Source organism: Rosa chinensis, chromosome 6 (genome assembly GCF_002994745.2).
Source record: "Rosa chinensis cultivar Old Blush chromosome 6, RchiOBHm-V2, whole genome shotgun sequence".
Classification (NCBI taxonomy): Eukaryota; Viridiplantae; Streptophyta; class Magnoliopsida; order Rosales; family Rosaceae; genus Rosa; species Rosa chinensis.
In genome coordinates, this window is record NC_037093.1 from 37,706,646 (window position 1) to 37,724,823 (window position 18,178).

Below are 18,178 nucleotides of genomic sequence, written 5' to 3' on the forward strand. Positions count from 1 at the left end.
TTTCTTAAATGGTGTTGTGCAAATGCACTTGCTAAGACATACGAACCAAATAAAGCTAACATCTAAACCAACATCAAACAACATAATTCAAGCAGAGGTCTGTTGTTAACAGTCTTTTACGTCGACATATAACTGTGGTTTCTAATTGAATCAAACAACAGAAAGACCCAAGCAAGTTCAAGTTTCTATATATTCAGACGACATATTTATGTCATTTTAGTTAGAAAGACACAATAGAACATAAAAAATATATGTTGTCCACAATTGATTCACACAACAGAAAAAATTCAAGATAGTTCAAATCTCCACATTCACACAACAGATTTCTGTCGTCTTAATGAAATACAAACGATAGAGTTTTATGAAAAGATGTTATGCAAAATCTTTTATAACAACATATAATTGTCGTTTTGTTACATCTGCAACCACAGAATGTCACATTTCAGCATATCTTGACATAATCAAACAACAGATTATTGGCCTGCCTCTGTTGTTTGAGTGAGATATAGACCACGGGTTATATCTGTCGTCTGAAGACCTAAGAGACATCAGGCCAATAGACAACAGAAAATTTCTGAATCAGACGACAGTCATCGGCTGTTGTCTGATGACTTTGGTGACATAGTGCATGCTTATAACGTAATGTGTGTATTTATAGCTAATGCACAATATGTTTTGTGTATTGGCTGGATTTAAAAGTTTAACTATTTTTATTGCCAAATTATGTTCTTTTCCAATACCATTTTCATTTTTTGTTCCCTTGATTGCATGTGACAGAGATGCTGAACTTGAAGAGTGCAGATGAGTACAAATATCTGCAGCAAAGCAATTGTTATTCCATTACTGGAGTTGATGATGCTGAAGAATTTCGTGTGGTCAAGGTAGGTTTTCATTTTTAATTCAACAGATCATCTCTACTTGTGCATTCTTAAAGATATATGATTAGGAATGTGTATTTACATGCATGTGAACTCACTATTTTCAAGAAGCTCTAGATGTTGTCCATATTAACAAGGAAGACCAACAAAGTGTCTTTGCAATGCTTGCTGCAGTCTTGTGGTTGGGAAACATCTCATTTAGTGTGATTGATAATGAAAATCATGTGGAAGCTGTGGCAAATGAAGGTAACACAATGTTGATGATAGACTGAAAAAAAGAAAAAAGAAAAAGAGAATCTATATGATTGTTATATTATGTTTTTTACAAGTGGTGTTTGCCATGAAGCATTGTGATTTACAAATCATATCGAACATGCATCTTGTTATGGAGAATATTGAGCTATCTTTGTATGTCTGATAGTTCTCAACCTTCTCTTTGGGGGACTGTGAATTATTTATATGCATGAAATCCATTTGTTAGTTCCTTCCCCAGTTAGTCCTAAAATTAATGTTCCAAATGGGAAAAAGAACTTTGGTCCTTGGATCTGGTAGGATCTCCAGAATAATGTTGAAATCTTAATAGTAAGAGTAAGTATATAAGTTGAACATATATTTTGGGATCATTCAGCTTTACTGTATGGGCTGTATAATAATATTTTAGACTGTTTAAGTTTACCCTTATAGTTCACTGTCCTTTTTAATTTTTCTGAGTTTTGTGTTCTAAAAGATGCAAATTTCATCTCCAGGTCTGTTTACTGTTGCTAAATTGGTTGGATGTAGCCCGGAGGAGCTTACACTTGCTTTATCAATTAAGAGATTGGACATTAACATCCTTGTGATCATTCTCATTGGTCTGCAATCTCAGCTCCAAAGCCTTCCTGGTTCTCCCCCGAAAGGTATGTCTCCTCAATTTAATTTTAATTGAAATTTCTGGGCTTCTGATGTTTATTATGTACCTTTTATCATCACGTGATTGAATTTTTTAAACTTTTGCTAGGTTGTTGTTAATCCCGTGTCTAGTTAACTTGATAAATTATATTGATTGAGGAGCAATAGCCAGCAATGGGGTCAATGAGAGCATAGGGATTTACGATGAGAGCAGAATTTGCCATGCCAGTACCGAGATTCAGTAAGAATTTTATTGACTACTTGTCATACAAGGAAATGTAATGATAAATTGTCATACAAGTTTGAGGCATTACGCTGAAATTACGGTCTACCTGAGTTATTCTCATATATAACTTTTGTCTAGGCTGTTATGTCGGTGTAGGAAGGCTGTTAAGAGGATTATTATGATGTCAGAGCTAGTGTGAGTAGATTACATTCATGATTTATTGTATTTATTGGCTGTATTTGGCTTGCGATGGTGTGTTTCTTACATGGGGGATTTTAAATTGAACAACTTTCAAGATGGTGTTCTATCATCTGTGTTTATGGTTGGGCTTCTCATGGCCTCACCCATCTTTGCATTCTTGGCAAAGAGGTGAGTACTTGTGGAACTGGATGAGCTGTGAATTTATTCAAGATGTGATTTAGCCGATTTGATTTATAAGTTCATGTGCGTTGTAGCCACAATCCTTTTAGGCTGATTGGAGTTGGGTTATCTATTTGGACATTTGCCACAGCCGGGTGTGGTAGTTCATTTAATTTATGGTCCATTGCAATATGTCGCATGTAAGTGTGACTATCTTTACACTATGTTTTTCTTTTGGGTTGGCTTTGTATTACATCATTAGTATCTCTCTGTGCTAGATACTGAGTTATAACTGGGTTTTGCCATTGTAGGCTAGTTGGAGTCGGTGAGGCATCTTTCATAAGTCTTGCAGCTCCGTTCATTGATGACCATGTCCCTGCAGATCAGGTCCTTCCCCTACATCTTTATTCTTTCGTATTGGTTTTCATAATTAGAAATAGGGATTATGGCTAGAACTAAAAGGTATAAAAATAAAATAAAATAAAAAATAAAGAAGAAGAAGGAAAATGATACAATTTCTAATATGCTCTTCATGATGCTCCTAATTTTGCTGAGTATTTGTTCATTGTGGGTCCAGAAATCAGCATAGCTGGCAATATTTTACATGTGTATACCGACTGGAGTTGCTATAGGCTATGTTCTGGCGGATTTGTAAGTTTTAGATGTGGCAAGCTATCTTCCTATCTTTTTAATATATATATGGATCTTTGTTGTTTGAATTTGGAATGTAATTTCCTTTATATTTTGAGTTGGTGTTGGAGCTTGTTAATGGGAGGCTAATCAATACAATTTTAGATATAGATGCAATTTGCAAGCAGATTTTGGAATGCAGAATGTATGTTTGTCAGTTTTCATCCTAAGAGAAATTCATTTGCCTTTAAAGCCTCTTTCATGGATTTCTGACAATGCTCCACAGTTAAGCATTCTTTGATTAAAATTTAAAAGCTCCAGTTTCCCATCATCTGGTAAAACTTTGTTGGATATCCATGACATCGACGATAAAATCAATTTCATATTTTAGGTTCTGTAATGATGGTGCTAGCCGTACACACATCCAGAGACTAGTTTCTCTCTCTCTTTCTTTCTCTTTTTTTTTTTTCCCTTCTTCTTTCTCTACCCACCAAACTACAGAACCAATGGACCTGGCAAATAGCTTATTTTTGTTCCTTCTTTCAACCAAAAAAATTTATTTCCTCCCTGCTCTTTGAAGGTTCCCCTCCACTGTAAATATTGGCATTTCTCCCCATATTTTAGAGGTTCTTTCCTTTACAGAGGTAATGGGAAGTTTTTAGTACCACCTAATGGCAACTAATTTTCATTGCAAAGAATCATCTATCATATGAACTAATTATATCTTCCGTATTTTCTCCTAGCTCCTACATGTTCTGAATTACTCTTAAATTCTTTATATAAGAAACCTACTTTTATATTTAACTTGAGAAATCATCAGTTCTTTAGCTGCGTGTTTATTAGTGCTTTTACAGATTTTAGGGTAATCATTATTAGGAAGCTAATATATAAGCTTCTTTTGGTGTGTTTTAGTCCTCATCAAGTATGATAATTTTATTTCTTCATGGCTATTGATATATAGTCCCAATTTTTCACTGTAGTAGATATGTATTATAATAACATTATCCTTTAACTCACTGCCTAGGTGGGAGAGAGCATCAATTGGCGTTGAGCATTATGGGGAGAGGCCCTTCTAATGCTTCCCTTTGCTGTCTTGGTTTTTGCGGTGAAACCATTGCAGCTGAAAGGTGCCTCTTTTCTTGTGCTGCATCATCTTTAATAACTACTTTAGTTTTTATGATCCCTCAGAATTTTAACATTTGAACTAACTTGTCCTTTAGGTTTACCTCCTACTGAATCGACAGAGCTTTTGGAATCTATTGAAACTAGTCCTTTAATAGCAGGTATTGCAGGTTCTATTATTGTTTGGCAATGATGCTGGTTTACATTTTCACATGGAAATATATTATTGTATCATCTAGTTCATTATCGGGGAGAATACTGGCTCTGCGGTTTTGTTTACTAGAATTCTAGGTAGCAGTTAGGCTGAATCTTACCTATATGGCCGTTTAGTATGCAAACCCTTTCTAAACTAGTAACTGGGAAACATCCATGCTAATCCAGAAAGATAACAGCCTATTCGGACTCTTCATATTCTTAATATTTCTGTGTCCCTTGTTAAATTTTTGATACAGAAAGTGTGTGAGCAAACATAAATACATTGTTTCTTGGATTCTGATTAGCTTCAATCTGCAGAATCAGATATCCCAAATATAAATGGTTGTGTGACAATTGACTGCGATGAGACTTCTTGGTAAGTACTAAATGCTAATTACATCTATCCTTTTCATGCCCTTTTCCCATTATTGTTTACATACACTGGCTATCCTTGTTTTGAGAAAAGTAGTATTAACAAAGGTGAAAAACAGAGAAAGACACATACAATTTAATGGAGAAGGAAGGAATAAAATATAAAATAAAACAAGAAGGAGGTTTACAAATTGAGAGGAGCATGAAAAAGAAACACCAAGAAATGGAACCAAAAATCTTTTAACGAGGTATGTTCTGTTCTGAAGGAGAGTTTGATTAGTTATGACCAGGCCAACTGGCTCGTTAATATCTCTCTGGCAAATATAAACCTTGATATTAGTTATGTCACTTGATTTAAAACCACCACAAAGTATTATTAATGTTGATCCACCACGGTCCACGGAGTCCATCACAATTTGTTCTATACTTCCAAGTCATGAGGGAAAAATAACAAAAGGTTTTGCCATTACTTGCAAGTCAAATACCTTTTCCATTTCACATCTAGAAACATAGTTCTCATAATTTCATATTGAGAGACAGATGTTTCAATTAATAGATTGGATAGGTGTAGACATATTTAACATCTTGGATTTACTACTTTTAAGGTATTTCTCCTCAACCTAACAGCAAGGAGTGTGGCTACTTTATCATGCGATACATGAGAGACATCATTGATGATAAAGACTTTTCATTTGTTAACAAGGTACTATTAAAGCTTGCTTATTCTGTTTGCGTTCCAATGAGTTTTTTATGGTAATTTTGACATGGGTTACTTGATCTTTTTTTTTTTTTTCAGTGGGAGAGGAGAAGCAAACCATGTTTATATCCAAGTGATATTGATGAGATGAGGAATAAGTGGGCTAGGTTTGTGGTTAATAGATACATGTAGGAGCCATCGCATATCTTTTTGGAAAGCATGATGAATTTTTGCTTCTGCTGATAGATATCACATGAACACTTATCAGCTTTTGATTCATGCATTGGTCTAGCTAGACTAGGAATGCTTTCTTTCTTTGTTTGGTAGTTTAATTATCTACTTTGGATGTTTAGTTGTACTTGACAAATTCAACTTATATAGTTACACTAATGATATGGATCAATATGGCTTTATATGTATTGTTCATTTGGTAATGTACTATTTTTGTGGTAATATACATGCAGCATTGTTTCTGGAAAATTGTTCCAGCTAATTAGGTCATGATTGAACAAACAATAGTTGACAACCAAGTTGTGAGAACCAAGCTCAAACAACATACCCTAAAATAATCACACAACTGGTTTATAATCCTCACACAATGGTTGATAAAAATAATATGATATCTGAGTTCTCCTCACACAATTCGATAAGGCAATCTTAGTTGTCCAAGGTTCAGTCATACAACACAATGCAGAATAATACAGAAAAATTCACCAATGGTGTTTGGACACTTTGGTGACTTTCAAAATGATACCTGAACTTTGAATGTTATCAATGTGATACCTAGACTTTACTTTTCGTATTATCGTCGTACCTCTGGCAAACTTCTGTCATGTCTCCGTCAACTGTGAGCACGTGTGACTCACATGAGGGCAAAAAAGACATTCTGCCCTCAGTTTGTTTTAAGAAAAAATTCACCAAAGGTGTCTGGACACTTAGGGGACTTTCAGAATGATACCTGAACTTACAAAGCTATTAATGTGATACCTGGACTCATTTTTTCGTATTAACGTCGTACCTACGACCAATTTCCGTCACGGAGCCATTAAATTTTGCACGTGAGTAACTTAATGAAGACAAAAAGACTGATTTACCCTCAAAACTTTTTTTTTTCCTTCCTTTTATTTATTTCTTTCTTTCTTTATTCTTCTTTCTTTGTTCCTTCCTTCTTCTTCTTTTTTGGTTTCTTCTTCCCCTGATTTGAATCATCAAGATTCAAATCATCTTGCTCGTCCGATTCCCACCGCCGATTGCCGATCAAACACCGCCGCTGTGTCTCAGTCCACCTTCATGCACCGCAGATGTTTATGGTTTCCCCCACTTCAAATCCTACAGCAAATTGAAATTGCACTGAGGCTTCGCCGCTCACTCCGAGTTCATCCCCGCCGCCACCGCTGACGACTAAGCCACCACTACTCTCGTTCTCTCCTCCGACCCCCTTTTATACACCATTGACCAGAAACTCAGACCCTGCCAGCCCTCCACTCTCAAATCACAGCTCCAATCCCACCCTGCCATCCTCTCCGTCGTTCCCAACATGCAACACCACCTCCACACCATCCTCACCTGCAACTTCATCGATCTAGCAGACAACTTCGGCCTCTAGCCAAACTTCGATCAGAAGCAATTGTAGGCAGCCAAAGATTAACAACTTCGGCCTCCACACCATCCTCACCTGCAGAAAATTCGAGCTGTTCTGATTCACCAGCTCCGCCACTCCACTGCTACCCACCATTGCACCTCGCCGATTAGCAGACAAAGAACTCGGAGCCTCCACCATCAAGAAATGGAGGCTCGCGTTCTGCGTGTCCTGCGCGGCAGATATCGGCCCCGTCGGAGAAGATGTTGTCTAAATAGAAATTGACTTCGGGTTCCACGGTGACAGCTCGTCGATTGTGGCCTTGGCTTTCTTGATAACCCAATCAACGGCCTTGCTAGGCCGGTCGTATCTAAGCCAGTCTTGCATGTCATAGAATTGAATGGCGGTGTGGGCGGCGAGCAGGACGCGGTAGTCCATGGGGCCTTTGGCGGTGTAGACCTTGCTGTGGCGGTCCTTCCGGTCGGTGGCCCTTAGAATGTGGCCTCGAGCCTCCACGATTTCGCTGGCGGTGGATGAAGAAGCAGTCCTTATATCCAAACCCAATCGAGAAGCAGCAGAGGACGACGTCATTGCGCGGTGGTGGAGGTTTTTGTGGCTCTCCCCCATTTTTCTTCCTGCATATTCCATGGTGGGGTCTCCGAAAGCGGTGGTGTTGTCAAGGAGAGAATAAAGAAACCGAAAAAGAAGAAGAAGAAGAATAAAGAAAGAAAGAAAGAAAAGAAAAGGAAAAAAAAAACTTTTGAGGGTAAATCAGTCTTTTTGTCTTTATTAAGTGACTCAAGTGCATCGCACGTGCAAAATCTAACAGCTCCGTGACGGAAATTGGTCGTAGATACAACGTTGATATGAAAAAATGAGTCCAGGTATCACATTGATAACTTTGTAAGTTCAGGTATCATTCTGAATGTCTCTTAAGTGTCCAAACACCGTTGGTGAATTTTTCTCGAGGGTAAATCGGTCTTTTTGTCTTCATTAAGTGACTCACATGCATTGCACGTGCAAAATTTAACGGCTCCGTGACGGAAATTGGTCATAGGTACGACGTTGATATGAAAAAATGAGTCCAGGTATCACATTGATAACTTTGTAAGTTCAGGTATCATTCTGAAAGTCCCCTAAGTGTCCAGACACCGTTGGTGAATTTTTCCCCAGAAAAATATATTGTCTGACTGTAAAAGGATTCAAAATTAAGGCTTCTCGTACAACAATTATTAGATGTTAGTCAATTCGATTACAATATTCACGCCACAGTTAAGACAATATAGTTGTTGTGTGAACTAACAACCAACAATAGAAAATAACAAAATTCTGTTGTGTGAGATTCATAACACACAACAGAAATAAAATTATCCCTGTTGTCTGAATCAATCAACAGATAACAGACATCATTTCATTGAGTTGTCTGTTACTTATCTCAGACAACAAAGAAAAAATTCTATCTGTTGTGTGTTATGAACCTCAGACAACAAATAAACAATATAGTTGTTGTGTGTTATGAATCTCAGACAACAGCTAAATTTCATTTTCTGTTGCTTGAATGGCCATGTCAATGCCGAGGCATCCCCGCGCATGCCATGCCAGGCACATGCCTGCGCAGAATTCGCACAACGGAAATAATTATCTGTTGAGGAAATGAATATTGGACAACGGTGAAATCACCGTTGTGTGATTTTTCAATCACACAACACTCGTTTAGACCACAGTGAGGCTGGTCATCACACAACACAAAATGTCTGTCGTCTGATTAACTTATTGTAGTAGTGAAAAAAGGCTTTAGTGTAGTTTTCTAGATTAGATGGGAATGAATGAAAAAATACTAAATCGTCATATTTTAAATGTTGAACATTGGTTCTTCCCATCTAGGGGACTTAGACAACGATATCTTTTATCTTCATACCTTTTCTTATATGTATTTGAACCTTTTTATAGGGAATCTTAATTTATTGACTACTAAATAGACTTATCATATGGAATTTCTCTCTACGAATTTCTACTTCTACTTTTTCGATGATTCTCAAGCTTGAACTAAAGCTACTTCTACTCTTAATGTATAATTGTCAACTCGCATCCAGCCAAACAGATAACTATCATAAGTTCATTATCAATTTTTCTACTTCGATACCACGACAAAAGAGAGATCAAATTCCTAATATTCTTAATATTCCCCATAAATGTTCCATGGGAAAGTATTTGGATATTCAAAAATCATTCATTGGTTTGATAAAGATAATATGTTAGATCATCTTTAGCAGACTCTATCTTGACTCCTTAGCTATTTTAGAGAGCATGTTTAGTTTTTTTTATCAAATATAGCACCTTCACTAGATTTCTGAATGGCTCTCCATTTTAACTTTTAGCTATCTCGCTTCTAAATATAGAGAGCGAGATAAGTAGTAATGTATTTGGGAAAACTCATCAATCAAGACCTATGCTCATCTCACCCCAAACCATAGCCTTTAGAGCTCTGCGCTCTATCAATGGAGGCCGACATTAGTTTCCGTTGTAAGCCACATACTGATGGCCTTCCAACGCCGATCTTGTGCTGCGACCACCAAATCTAGCCCTAGGACTTTTATCACCATGTTTGCTTCTCATCGGAGTGAAATAGATGTTGTGAATGAGATGGATTGGCAGTTTGATCCAATGAGACCCAAGGTTTGGTGGGCGCAAGACTAGTGGTTCCGGATTCATTCATGTAGAGGTTGACTCAAGGCAGACCTAAACTTGGTCGAAGAAGCGAGCTGCTTAAGATCATGAACATACCGTGTCATAAATGACCGGGATTTGGTGGTGGCAGAGATCAATGTTGCAAATCAAGGACGGCTGAGTGTTTCAAGGGATCCGTGTAAAGGACTAGAATGGTAGACATCAATCAAGTCAGGCTGGCTGAGGTTGGCTGGAGATCGATCATGGCAATAGGGACTTGCTTGTGCTTAGTGCAGGCCAACCCAGGGGGAAATATTTGAGGACAGTGGAGTCGAGCATGGGTCTCACCATGGGGCTGCTATGTAAGGAGCCTGAAGCAGTGAGGAGACAAGTTGAGTGGCTAAATAATTTTGAATGAGTATGTTAAGTGTGGAATGAGTAAATACTGAGTGATCAATTTTGATATTTTGAGATATATATAATAATAATTACTTCTGTTTTGAAAATCTTTTCTCAAATAAAGAATAAAAAAAATAAAAATAAAAACACACCTAGCATAAGTGTCTTGTCTTAAACTGTTGGTGAACTGTGACATGTTAGTAAGTTATAATTCCAACATTATAAATGTCATCAGTTCGATTCTCACTGACATATGTAAGGGTGAGGTGGGTTAAAGGTTTTTCTTTTCCTTTAATTTTAATTTTTTATTTTAAAGTCTCTTCTTGCCTTAAGCTAAAGTTTTGGTCATATTGTACTATTTCTATGGCAGTAGTGCCGTAGTACCCTTGGGAACAATGAGCTACAATTTCTGTGCTTTTGTTTCTTTTCTATCCACTTGACAGTGTATTCCCTTGAACGTGGTCTAGCAATTTTTGGACACATTGTCGAATATGGTGAAGTTGTTCATCTTAATATTGGTGGTGAAGCTGCATCATGAAACTTGAGTGTGATTACCCTTCACAGTAGCCCCTGGCTATAGGCATAAAGTCCAATTAATGGTTGCGCATTCGGCTCATAGATGGCACTAGTAGTGTCAGAATTGGAAATATAGATCTTGGTAGGAATGTATCTTGATATTGAGGTCACAACCGGTAATTCTATCTTGTTGTAACATTTTCGAACATTAATGGAATTTACTTTTCAAACATTCTTGGACTCTACTAACAAAACAATCTTGTTACATGGAACTCAATACATTCAATAAGAGAAGGGAAAATCGTCCAAACAATGTCCGAACTTTTCTGAACTATTAATTTTCATATCTATACTTTGAAAAACATCAAAATGGTACCTGACGATTTAAGCCCGACCCAATTTATGTACCTAGCAACAGTAAAGTCGTCAACTCCGTTAAATTTTAAGGGGTAAAAACGGTACTTCATGTATTTTGATACAGTAAATCAATTTTGAAACAATGAAAATCCAAAATAAACCCCCAACTTTGAGGTTGGGGAGACTCGAACCCACACCAACACAAATGGGAATGAAAGCCCCGACCACCAGAATACTTGCATGGTATTAGTATGTGGCAAACAAAAATTATATATATCATTTAGCACAAAATAATTTTTTCTTTGACCATTCTGTCATCTTCCTTATCGTGCTTTGCAGTCTCTACAAATATCTCTCTCCTCCTTCATTCCAGATTCCCAGCCATAAAGTTTCATACTATTAATTGGAGAAGGAACACATGTTACATGTACATCTAATTCAACTCTTCGATCCAAAATCAGTTCTTTTCAACACCATAAACCAACAACAATAACAAATCCTTGAAAATTGGATTCTTCAAGCAGTTGGTCTGATTCAATGGCAATGGGAGCTGGCTCAGAGAATCCCAATATCCTTTTAGTCATGCACAAAAACAAATAAAAGTTCTACCAATACTCATACTCAATCATCAAATCTGTATACACAAAATTCCCCAAGAACAAAATCATTTTCTTGCTAGAGAAACATGGAAAATGAAAGACAAAAGCCTAGAAAATTAGGCTTGATAGAAATCTTCTTGGACCCAGCCACTGAATAGAGCAATGTAAATCTTGAAACTAAAATTGCAGAAGAAGAGTTCAAAGAGAAAGCTCTCTCGATCTCCGGAACTCGTCCATTGGTGGGAGGCAGTGTAGAGGAGATTGACGCCGCGCCGGAGGAGCCCTAAATCCAGTGGCAGGAGCACCAATCCCAACTCGCAAAGCCTAAACCCGACTCATCCTAATCTCTGCATACACCTCACCCTTCCACTTCCTATCCCCTAGCTTCTCCGCCACTCCCATCGCCGCTTCGGCGCTGTCGTGCGCTGAATCCACAATCCCATCCTCACCGCCTCCTCTCCCTTCCCCTTCATCCCCCTAGGTAGGACAAGATCGACCCGAACTTGGCCCGGAACACCACCCCGAAGTAGTCTAGCTTCGTCGATCCCAAATTGAGCAGAATGGATTTCTTAGATCAGCGGTCACTACAATTCAACCGTCGATCCCAAATTCCACTAGTGATAATCTCGAATTTGACCGTGATAAGCTTCTCAATCTTTGTCTAAGGAAGCCATTGCTGGGTTCTTCGACGACTCCCTCGACAAACCCACCAAACCACGCGCCATCGCAGTCTCTATGGTCGGGTTCTGTGTGCTCTGTTGCAGACATCTCCGGCTCCGGTTCCCCTTCACCATGTCCAAAGCCTGTGACGTCTACTACGCCAATCTCAAAAGATGCCTCTTCCTCTCCATCTCTCTTTCCTCCCCAAATTAAGGTTTTGGAGACTGATTTGGGGGAAAAGGATTAGGGAAGTGAAGGGACGAAATTACCCTTGAAAAGTTAACGTCCCTAACGTCGTTAGTGATTTCAGGTATGAATATTGGGTTGGGCTTAAATCGTTAGGTACCATTTTGATGTTTTTCAAAGTATAGGTATGAAAATTAATAGTCTGAAAAAGTTCAGACACTGTTAGGAAGCATTTTCCCATAAGAAAATGCTTCATACTTCATGCATGCATGAGTCAGAAAAGGCTTTTTGGCAACGTTCAAAAATAAATCCATATGGAGGGCCCAAGTCCTAAATCCTAAAGATGGGCCGAATCGGTTACATATCATGTTCCTACTAATCATTACAAATCAGGAATCAGCCACACGTGGCTGGTTATCCTTCACCACAGTACAATGGCTCTTTGGAATTATCACAGTTTCGTGACATCTATCAAGCATAGAGATACCACATGCACCAGCAACGCCACTGTAGCAAGGATTATTCCTAGTTATAACAGGAAATAAATACATAACTATAGAAGAGAATTAAAGGGTGATATGTTGCTAGGGTCATAACAGAGATTGGAGAAAAACCAAACACATAAATGCCCCAATGAAGCAAAACATTAAATCAATAGCAAATACAAATTGATTCTTGGTGTTTCTTCCCTCTTTGTTACATCACATGTGACCTGCAAAACCATCAAACGCTCCTATCTCATTCCTTCTCATTTCTTACCGCTTTATCAGCTGATAACCCCAACCCTAGACTTGCACATGTCAAATCCCATTTATCTACATAGTCTTAAAACTCAAGCAACAAATTGTTTGGTGAAAACTAAAATTTGAGACTCACCGAACAATCTTTGCCCTAGTGCAAATTTTATAAAGCCATTATATTGATCATACAGTCTAATATCCTGGACATTCGTTATTAGTTTCTTGAGATTTTCATAAATTAATGAAGTATTTGTTAGTACAATTAGTGGTTCGAGGGTGAGTAAAATTGTTTTGGACAAATAATTACTCGAAATGTTTCATTTTCGAAGGGTCAAAGGGTTAACTTTTTATTCGTTGAGTTTCTCTAAAATATTCCTTCACGAAAGTTGTAGAGCACGTCGATCTGAGTTCGTGGACATATGGCACGCAGAAATCAGAGTTTGTATGAGAAAGTTATGGCCAATAGAAAATGTTTCATTTTTCAGAAATTTTCCTATAAATTGGATTTTTCCCATTTTTTCCCCATAATTTCCAAATCTCCAAAACAGGGAATTTTCCTTCTCTTTTTCTCTCTCGAACGAAACCCTATTTTTCTCTGATTTCCGTCCGACCCGACCCGAGCACGGCTTTCTGACCCGGCCGTATCTTCGCCGTCTAGCGACCTCCGGCGACGCCACCATCACAGACTCGTTCGCCTCCTCCTCACCGTCCTCCCCATCGGCATCTTTTCCATCGATTCTCGTTAGAAACTGGAGATCAAAACCAAGGGTTAAGAGGTAGCGGACCCAGTTGGATTTTTCAATTTCGAGCGGCGGCTGAACTCGAAACCTATCAAGTTTTGACGCTGTCCTCATGTTGATCACATCCATACAAGCCTTTCAAGTCGATTCAAAGTGTGGAGCAAGAAATCACGGTTTGAAGTTCAACGGTGGAGATTTTTGAGCTTGATCTCGGCCGATCTAGGCAGAATTGGCCTTAGTGCCTAGTATGAAAGTTTCTCCCCATATTATGCTCTACAGGTTGGTAGGAGCTGATCCTCCAGAGTTTGGTGTCGGTCTGGCGGCGCATGTAGCCACTTGTGGCGGCGTGTGGCGGTGGTCTGACCTTCATTGAGGCAGTTGTTTGTCATTTTATCATCTACTTGTCGATATGAGTGTTTTGATATATGATTTGTAGTATTTGGAGATCGTTTGAATGTTAGAGTTTTTCTGTAATTTTGATTATCTCAGTTTTCGATCCATGAGGATCCAACCGTTGGATCGACTTGCCGTGTTGACATATTGATCCTAGAAATATTTTAGAGACCTTGGGTGGTCTTGGATGAGGCTTTTGTCTCGATTGGCGAACCCTCTGTTGTTGATAGATTTCATGTTTCGGACTTTGAATGTTTTCGTACTTCGTGTTATAATGAGTTGTGGCCTTGATATGTTTAGGTGCTTGACGAATTCGTTGTGAGCGGAGTTGATGGTTTTACGCTTTATCTCGTGTGGCGTGTAAAGACGCAGGGGATTTAGACATGAGTAAATCTTATGAGGTTCATTTATGAAAGGAGTTATTCTATTATTCATAATTATTTGTTAAATGGTGAAATTATTTTCGGAGATAAATATTTGTTTTAAATTTTGCGAACTTGATCATCTACGGTTCATATGTATGTTAAAATGAGGTTTTCTTATAAAAATAATTTTTCTTGAGTTTTGCGATTGTGGACTATAGTTGGTATTAATGGCATACCTGAGTGGATGACTATATGTGTGTGTGTGTGTGTGTGAAATATATATCTTGATGGTGTGACATTGTGAGAAATATAATAATTGTGATTTTATTTAGGTTATTGTTTTGAGCATTTACTCTTTTCGCGAATGCAATATATCATGCAATTGTTGGTTTATATTGGTTTGATTTGGTTTCACATTATAAAACCGGTTACTGTAAAGAGTACAATTTCGCTATGATGTTTATTGATGGTTTAATGACCTGATTTTTGAGGGAAAACAATATACTTGAGAATGTTGATTTATATTGTTTTGAAAGAGTACTTTGAGCTGTAGTGTTACATTTTTGGGTCTTGTGTGACCTCTTTAAATGTTTTAGTCTTTGTACCGAGAGAATCTTTTATAGAGATTGGTGTAACATTTTTGAGTCATGTGAGACTTTTTAAATATTTTCGGTCTAAGGACCTATTGTCACAGTGGTGATTGAGTTGAGTGTAACATTTTTTAGTCATGTAGGACTTTCTAAATGTTATTTTTTGGTCTGTGGAGACCTGGTGTAATATTTTGAGTCATGTGGGACTTTTTAAATGTTTTGTTCTGAGGGCTGAAAGGCTTGAGGTCCGGCGGTTACAGTGATAACCTTAGTGCAAGTAAATCGAGAACCACGTCTTTGGCTGGGTGAGTAGTTACGATTAGTTAGAGCTATAGTCTGTTTGCAAATGTACTTCATGGGGGTAACTTTGTGTTATTGTGACTCATGAGTACGCGTTTTTAAAAAGAGAGTTTCGAGTGTATTCTTTCCTTTCTTGTCCAAGAGGGACATAAGTTTCATATTTAATTGCGAGTTGTTTTCCTTGAGTTGAAATAGTGATTTCTTAGCTTTAGCGTGAGTTGTTTGATTTTCTTATTGATTTCTTGTTTTAAATTGAACTGTTTGATTTTAATATAGTCTCATGAACTAAACTATATGCAGGGATTACTATGATTTTGGATAGTGTGCTTTTTGGTGATCTCCTGAACTAATTTTCTCTGTAGGCTACTGGTTTTTATTTAGTTTAATTTATAAGTGCAGTTGTGGTTGAGACTCGTAAAGAGTTGAGAAATGTTTTATCATGTCATTGTGGTGATAAAGGCTTCCTGCTGAGAGGAAAGAAGAGTGATTTCTTAGATTTGTTGTTGAGAGTACAAATGATTTTTTTTATATTTTTTTTATTTATTATTATTTTTTTAAAGAAGCGGAATAAGAGCGAGCTAATTGCTCTTACTCGAATTTATTGATGGAAGAAAAATGAAGTACAAAGCAAGGGGGGCAATACCAAATCCTTGCCAAAAGAAAGGAACAAAAGAGAAAGACCAACAAAAAAAGAAGTACAAATCAAACAAAGAAACCAAAAGAACCAAAACTAAATACAATAACAGAACAGTAGCACTAGAACTTCACTTTGGTATTGTGAACAAAGAATTAACTTGAGCACCCAAAATAAGAGTTGAACACCCAAGTAATTACTCTGCATACCCAAAAGAAAAGTTGGCATTCATAACGAGCCATGATGCATGCGATAGCAGCAACCAACTTTATTAAAAAGCGAAGGTTGCCGCTACACCTCCCTTTGACGCATACCAGCAGTATCCAAGAGCTGTGAAATTTGGATGAACCAACAGAGAGAAGTCACCCCAACCCATTACATCGTTACCTGTATCTATACGAACCAATTGAAGCCAAATTTTTACCATAAGGAAGAGATGAATGAAGGCAAAGAATCCCACCAAAAGGACCCATCATTTGATTCACCAAATCGAGCAATGCAATCCGCAACCATATTACCTTCTCTAAAAATATGGGATGCATGAAAATTAAGCTGACGAATCAAATGTAAGCAATTAAACCAACTAACTCTTAATCTCCATGGAACTAGCTGAGGATGATGGAGATAATGCAATAGAACTAGCTGAGGATGATGGAGATAATGAATGACCAATGTAGAATCAGTTTCTAGCCAAATGTGAGTCCAGTTTCTAACCGAGGCTATTCAAATAGCTTCAATCACCACGAGAACTTCCGCATCAATAGCACTTGGAACTGAAACTTTAGAAGAGAAAGCACCCTGAAAAGTCCCATATTGTTTCTGAAAATACCCCCATAACCAGCAGAATTGGCACTCACAAAAGAACCATATGTATTAACCTTCAACCATGGTGAGGCAGGACAAACCCAGCTGACCGGAATGAACTTCGGGGCACAAAAGTTCAAGGGAGAGAGGCCCAACATATTGAAAATGGGAAGAGTAGGGGAACTAGTATTTCACCGTTTAAAGCATAGAGAAGCAGAATCCGTTTAGGAAAGAATAAATTTTTGTTTGAAATGAAGAATACAGAAGTGCTTGCCTTCAAATCTCAATCTGTTACGTTCCATCCAGATGCACCAAACTAAATTACAGAACACAAGTCTCCAAAGTAGAGCACCTGAATGATGGAGATTAGCAGTAAACTCAAAGGAAACTAAAGCCAGGAGGGAGAATTGTGATGGAGGTTGAAGCAACCCACTGATGGTTTGTTATGTAATCACCAACCCTCTCATTCAATGAAGGAAAAAGACAAGCATCAATATTGCATAGTTGATACAGAGGGGTATCAACCCAATTATCCCTCCAAAATGAGACTTTGAAGCCATTACCAATTAACCACTGCACATTGCTAACTAAACTTGGCCAGAGCTTCTTCAAACCAGGCCAAATGGAGGACTTTCGGTAAACATTGGAAGGAATGAGACTAGCATCAAATCTATCTCGTAGGAAGGAGGCTGACGTTGAGACTCCATTAGCCACCTCCCAACAACGTTTTAAGAGTAGAGCCTGATTAAGGACAAGGATATTTTTAAGCCCCAGGCCATCTTCATTTTTAGGCAAGCAACAGGTTGACCAAGCAATTAACACAGAGCCCATTTTCAAAGGATCACCCAACCAAAGTTTCTCATCCAACCTTGAACCTTATAAAGAATCGATCTCGGCCACTCATAAATCTGGAAGCTATAAATAAGAAGACTCTAGATCACAGAGGAAATCAGTTGTAATTTGACAGCCTGGGAGAGCAGTCTACCTTTCCAAGCACTGAGTTTACAACGCACTTTGTTCGCAATGTTTCTAAAGAAAGCCTGCCTTGGACCCAGGGAAAACTGGAATTCCAAGGTATGTAAACGGCAGACTACCCTCTCTGATGCCTAAGAAATGTTGAATAGATGTCACTCTAGCCCGAGCATACTTGCCCAGATAAACCGACGACTTGGCTTTATTAATAACTTGGCCTGAGTTACGAGCGTAATCATCAAGAAAACGAAACAACCTTCGAAGACTCCTTCTATTCACTTGCATAAAAACCATAACATCATCCGCGAA

The 18,178-nt window shown here is 38.1% G+C and overlaps 1 pseudogene; it reads left to right on the forward strand.

The window, feature by feature from the left end:
• The first annotated feature begins 779 nt into the window (after positions 1-779).
• On the forward strand, positions 780-4,297 carry LOC112171279 (annotated as a pseudogene).
• Positions 4,298-18,178: the final 13,881 nt, after the last annotated feature.